This window comes from Diadema antillarum, unplaced genomic scaffold (assembly GCF_040938485.1).
Source record: "Diadema antillarum isolate AM-2024a unplaced genomic scaffold, OU_Dant_1.0 seq00000020_RagTag, whole genome shotgun sequence".
Lineage (NCBI taxonomy): Eukaryota > Metazoa > Echinodermata > Echinoidea > Diadematoida > Diadematidae > Diadema > Diadema antillarum.
In genome coordinates, this window is record NW_027271139.1 from 148,937 (window position 1) to 155,849 (window position 6,913).

Sequence of the window (6,913 nt, forward strand, 5' to 3'; positions counted from 1 at the left end):
CCATTATCTCCGGACTCGAGGAAAACAAGGCCCACGAAACTGACATACATCAGAGCGTTTAATCTATTCAGTGTAGGTCTCATAGACCTTTTTCCCCCATGTGTCGGACTCATTATGGGACTGGTTTGGGCATCTTAGGGTATACAAGGAAGGAAGGATAAACAATTTACTTAACTGGGATAGCAACCACTGAACAATATTGTTTCTTACAATTCTCTCTTCTTTTCAACAAGTGGAATAAAACACATGCACATACCAGGGCATCAGTTTAGAGGAGGGGTGGGGTGGTGGCAGGGGTAGTTGACCCCCACCCCAATAAATTCTGAGATGTGGACTTTGTTTTGTTTTTGTTTTTGTTTTTTTTTTTAGCTTTTTAGACAGAAAACTGCCCAAGTTTTTCACTTAAAGTGTGCATATGATTGTTGAAATTTAATTCTGAAATGCAAAATCTCCCTTCTGTGACAGGGGATATCTCCTTCCAATAGACTCCTTCCCCCTGTTTGGTTCCTTCCAGAGATAAAACATACATGGGGGATTGATAATTTCCTAACTCTATGAAAAATGTTTTTAAGACATATTTTAATTTGAATTTCAAAGATGAAAAAGCTTTCCTATATATATTATCACATATGCACGAGTGTTCTTCTTGGAGGGCAAGAGGCAGTTGCCCCGCTTCCAGTGAAAATATGGGAAGGGAAATGGTGGGGACTTAAAACTTTGCCTCCAAGTATTTCCTCAGATTTTTTTGATGGAATACAAATTGTCTGAAAATTGCACCTATAGTATGCACCAGATTAAAAAGCAAAATTTCTCACTATCGCTTTACTTCTCTCGCTATATCAACCTCCCCTCCATGCATTGATTATGGCTACACATTTGGTGATGGACATTTTTTTTTTCAAAAGGGTAGTAGGTACATTGAATTGCAAAACAAAAGAATGCAAAAGCTCCATAATGTGGGAGGGGGATACCTCCACCCACATCCGTCCCTCGATTGGTCTCCCTCCATAGATGGTTGACTTACTACACCTCTCTGATACAAATTTCGAGAGCTACAAGAGCTCTCTCGAAAGGGAGTGGAATACCCTACCCTCTCCAACGCTGCCCTTGCTGGGTTCCCATCCATATAGATTTGGTACACTTTGGCGATCCATAATTTTACAAATATTCCACAAAACGTATGCATCAGATTCTAAAAATTGAAAAACTTCTTCTTCGGGAGGGGGGGGGGGGGAGGGTGAGATGCGCCCACACCCCATCAACTTCCATATAAGGGACACGTTTAACAAGAGCTGCGTTAAATCACTGATTTCAGGTATAAAACTGCAAAAATCCAACCCCCACCCCCACCCTCCCCCCACTACACCCCTTTGCACCATGGACTTATGCTTACACATATTTTCAAGTCCCCCCCAAGTGAAAACAGATTGGCACCCCTTGCTCTGTGCACATACCTGATGTAGACAATTACCTGAAAAGTTCTGCGGAATGATTAACCACTTTTTGGTAACAGAAATGCATGGTTTGTAAGCCCTATATTTTAAACAATTAACTATTATTCATCGCAATATAATATCAATATCATCGCATTTCATTGGAGGTCTTTGACCTTGTGTGATTTACGTAGGTGAAAGGTAATGGCTCATTAATAAGCAGGGCCTACGAATGCTCTCTAGAACAAAATCATGTTTACCATTAATGATGCTAAAATATTCTGATACTTTGAGGTCATTGACCTCTCAAGATCATCAGAGGAAAAAGGCAGAAACTCGTCTGTGCCTTGGAATATCATTGTAAAACAGATATGCTTGTTTTGTACATCTTTACCATGTTTATCACCAACCAATGATCAATATTCTGATATTCTGAGGTCATTGACCTGTCAAGGTCATCAGAGGTCAAAGGTAGAAACCTGTCTGCTCTTTAGAATACGAAGAAAATTTCATTGTAAGACAGATATGCTTGTTTTGTACATCTTAACAACGTTTACCATTAACCAATGACATCACAAATCAATATTATGATATTTTGAGGTCATTGACCTTTAAAGGTCATCAGAGGTCAAAGGTATAAACCTGTCAATGCTCTGTGGAATCAGAAAATGGTTTCCCTGAAGTATAGATGCATGTTTAGTGCATCAAAACCACATAATGGGCTACATAGCAATTCCGTTGCGTGTGGTTGGTTTTGCTGAGTGGGTGTTGTTTGTGTAAAGAGCGTGTGTGGATAAGGGGTGTGTGTGTTTGGATGTGTGTGTATGGGAGACTGGGGAGCAGAGCGTTTAGAATAGCGATATCATTAGAATATTCATTAATACTTCTCAATTATTTCAGTGAACGTACAGGACAGATGATAACACAAATAATATACATCAATGGAAATTACAATACATAAACAACTCAATTTTTCAATGATTGTTGGGAGGGGAGGGGGCGTCAACCACAAATGTCAAAATCTGATAAACCACACATGTCATAACACGTCAACCACAAATGTCAAAATTTCCCAATTTTACTGCAAATGTCATAACGCGTCACAGGGAAGGATCGAGGAATTCGGTAAAGGGCGCATTCCCCCTCCCTCACACACACACACACACACGCGCGAAGGGGAGATTTAATTTTTTTGAAGTGAAATCCATGAAGATTACAAATATTCTGCTGATGAAGTGTACAAAATATCACTGGAGGGAGGAAGAAGGGTCGTTTGAAATGGTGATTGTGTAAAAAGAAATAACCCATATTACCGATATCAAACGAAGCAAGAATTTGGATCGTGTAAAGCAAGCAATATAAAGAAAGTACGAAGAATTTATAATAAAAAAAAAATCAAAACTTTCATGGCAATATTGAAAACGAGTTAATGAAATCTAATTTATTCCAGTGTGAAAATATTCAGCAACCTCCCCGAAAACGTAAGTTCAATAAGTAATTTGAAAGGTTTTGAAAGAATGTTAGAACGTATGTGTTATAATATGGATTTCATAACTATGTTTTAGCTAATTAGTCTGAACTGACTTGTACGTAAACTTGTTTGTGTCACCCTCTTCTGTAACGTTTTTTTTAGTGGTTACGTCTATATTCCTCTTCTTTTTTGTTCTTAGTATTGTGTTTCTGTATGTTGTAATGCATTTCATTATGTTATGGTCGTTTTTATTTTTTGGTTGTTGTTAATTTGCTTTGATTGATTAGTTTACTGTTGTTCTGTTTTGTTGTTGCTGTAACACTCTATTCATGGCCTCTCTGAAAAACAGCCTCGCCTGGCTGATCGAGGGCATTTTATCCCGTGATTAAATTTAATAAAACAAAAACAAACAAACAAACAAACAAATGCAGCATTAATGGATATTTTGTACGGCAAAAAGAAGGCCTCATGTAGTCTGGTTTGAAAAACTAGAGATATAACAAACACTTTTCGTTTTTTTTAAAGTAGAGAAATGGATATCCATATTATGTCGACATTATATCATATAAAGGTATTTATCTTACCATGTAGAAATTCTTAAAAAAAAACCAGAAGTCCTTATGGTGAAATAAATGATCACATGCCAAGTCGACTTTAAGATACATATACATGCATTACACGTGTAGGTCTATGTTAGATCGTCATGGCGACATGATTATCATTTTACCAAGTTAAACATGAACCTTTATCGAAGCTTTCTGATGAGGAACAGGTAACATAGGTATAGTGCTCTGTACAACCTGGGAGGTGGACCTCCCTGGTGGTTAAACGTTGTACAAGAGCGTATGATTGGAGCCACGGATTCTAACGCGTAGGTAATTGCTGTGAAGTGTTTGGGCGTCTTTATGTGGAGAAACGACTCCAAGAAAGACAAAACTAGACTATAAAATCATTCACAAATGTCTCAAAACATCGATATTCTGATATTCAAAGTTCATTGACCTCTGGAGGTCATCAGAGGTCAAAGGTCTCATGAATGCTCTCTCTTTTCTCTCCTGTCAATGCTCTCATAAATCAGAATATAATTTATCTGCAGTATGAATGCGTGTTTAGTGCAACATAACCACATCTATCATTCACATATGTCTCCAAACATCAATATTCTGATATTTAAAGTTCATTGACCTCTGGAGGTCATCAGAGGTCAATCAGACTTACCTCCCGATCTTGAAATAAATCTTATGGTATGTACTAACACTGGTGAAAGTTTCATGCTTTAGTCAAATTTTGCACAATCCTCGTGATTTTCAGGGCTTAACCGCTCTACTATTTCAAATACTTTAGTACTTGTGGCAAAGTGCAAGTAATTAGACTCTCTTAAATTGGTCATTTGTCATTCACCCGAATTCATAACATACTCTTTCTTAAAAAACAAGTTTCTTTTAAATTTGTGAATTCCGCCATAGTGTGAAATGAAATCAAAATTCACAATTGAATGTTTTGTTGGGTTTTGAACAAAATAGCTTTGTAATCAGATTGACAAAATTGGTGGGATTCTTAGAAATCATTTACAATACATTGCGTCATTAGTAGTAATGACGCAAATGTAAGAAACCATGGGACACTCAATTAAAGATCAAGAAGAAAAAAAGACATTTCATTCGTTCTATTACTTTCAAATACTTTGGAACTTGTGACAAAGTACAAGTAATTAGACTATCAAGCAACTTAAATTGTTTATTTATCATTCACTTGAATTCATATTATACTGTTTCATGAAAACCAATGATTTCGTTTACCTTGCTCGAAAATTTGACGGTTTTACGTTGTAAACGGTTCCAAACCCGGTTGCAATGTAATATAGGATTTCCCCAATAACGGATTCTTTATTTTGTCGAACCTTCCCCGGATTTCTAGCGAGTAACAAAATCGACGAAATCGACAGAACAAAAACAAGGAATTTTCTCTCCTTGTGGAACACATCGAATATACTGCCCGATGTTTCTTTACTTTGCGTCGTTCCTGCCAAATACCCAATTTACTGGGAATTCAATGAAACTTTCATTATGGACTAATTTGATTTCATCACCGTTATAATGCCGGGACACATTACACAGACTAATTTCGTTTGAAAAAATGATCGTGAACCGAATTGGCCACTTTGATCATAGTTTGTAAAGTCATGCTATCTAATCACTATTTTCTTGTACTCACGCAGTTTCTTTAAAACTTGTGAATTGCGTAATGATTAATTAATAACAAAATTCACAATTTAATGATTTTTTTCCTTTTAACAAAGAAGAAAGAGCTTTGTACCTGATTCACAAAATTAGCGGTATGTTTTCACACATTGTTACATATAATTTGCTATAGGCCTACTTTGCGTCATTGGTAGAAATGACGAAAAGATAAGAAACCATAGGACACGTAATTAAAGAAGAAAAAAGACATTTTATTCGTTCTATTACTTTCAAATACTTTGGTACTTGTGGCAAACTGCAAGTAATTAGACTATCAAGCATCTTAAATTAAACGGTTCACAAACCCATTTTCAATGTAATGTACGATTTCCTCAATAACGGATTTCTGTCGAACCTTACCCGGATTTCCAGCGAGTAACAAAGGAGAAAAAATCTGCAGGAAATTCAGGGAAACTTTCATTAAACGCTAATTCGATTTGAAGTAGTTTGGAGAAAGTAGCACAATTTCGAATATTAAGAATGAAGAGACTCATTACACATACTAATTTCGATTTGAAACATTATCTTGGTCCAAACTGTCTACTTTGATCTAAATCTGTAAAAGTTTCTTTTAAACTTGTGAGTTCCGCCATGATAAGAAATAAAATTGGCGGGTTTATTACTAATCATTTGAAATACATTACGTCATTAATATTAATGACGCAAAGATAAGAAACCCTAGGACACGTAATTAAAGATTAAGGAGGAAAAGGCATTTCATTCATTCTATTACTTTCAAATACTTTGGTACTTGTGGCAAACTGCAAATAATTAGACCGTCATCACCGTTGCGCGCTTATTGGCATCTGTTTCCGATAAAGCGTCATTCTACACATTCATTTCAATTTTGAGTGGGGGAGTTTCCTTGAATGACCTGTATGTAAAAATAGCTAAAGACTTTAACACGTAACAAATGAAAACTGGTTTAACAAGTGAATAGATTATTTATTCTTGTAGCAGGATAGCTTGATTTCTAATTGTTAAGGCAAATTTAAGTAGTTTGGAGAAAGTATCACAATTTCGTTTATCAAGAATGTAGAGACTAATTTCGTTTTCAAACATTATCGTGGCCCAAACTGCCTACATTGATCTAAATCTGTAAAAGAGGAAGAAATATTTGCGGTGACACCATGTGTATGTAGTCCTTAACCGGATCGTTGTTTGGCAGAAGAGCCTAGAAAGAGAAACGAAGAGGGAAGCAACATATGGGGGTTGTGAGGAGGGCAAAAAGTGAGTAGGAGACAGTAATGGGCGAGAGGTTAAAGATTGGAGTCCGGGTTAGTAGATGGGGTGGACGCCGGTGGTGTGGATGACTTGTGTCGGTGAGGGCGTCTCCTGGAAGAAATTCCCCCCTCTACTTCTTCCCCTCATATCTCTTCCCCCACCTCTTCACAAAAGCGCCCACGACGTCAACCGCGCCTCCCACTCACGACCACACCTATCGCTGGTTCCAGAAGACGCCATCACCGACACAAGTCATCCACACCACCGGCGTCCACCCCATCTACTAACCCGGACTCCAATCTCCGGCCACGACCTACTAACAGCCAAGTTAGCCGTCACAGATATACTCCGCCATCAACACACTCCGAGAACAATAGAACGCATCAACGACCGTAACACTCCACCAACAGCCGACGCTCAGCCCGCCTGCGAGCCCGCCTCAACCGACCTAGGTCCGCATTCTCCATATATAGCCCGCCTCTTCTCGGATCACGCTTCACTTCTGACGAAGGACAGTCAACCTGCCCGAAACGTCAAGTTCCTCG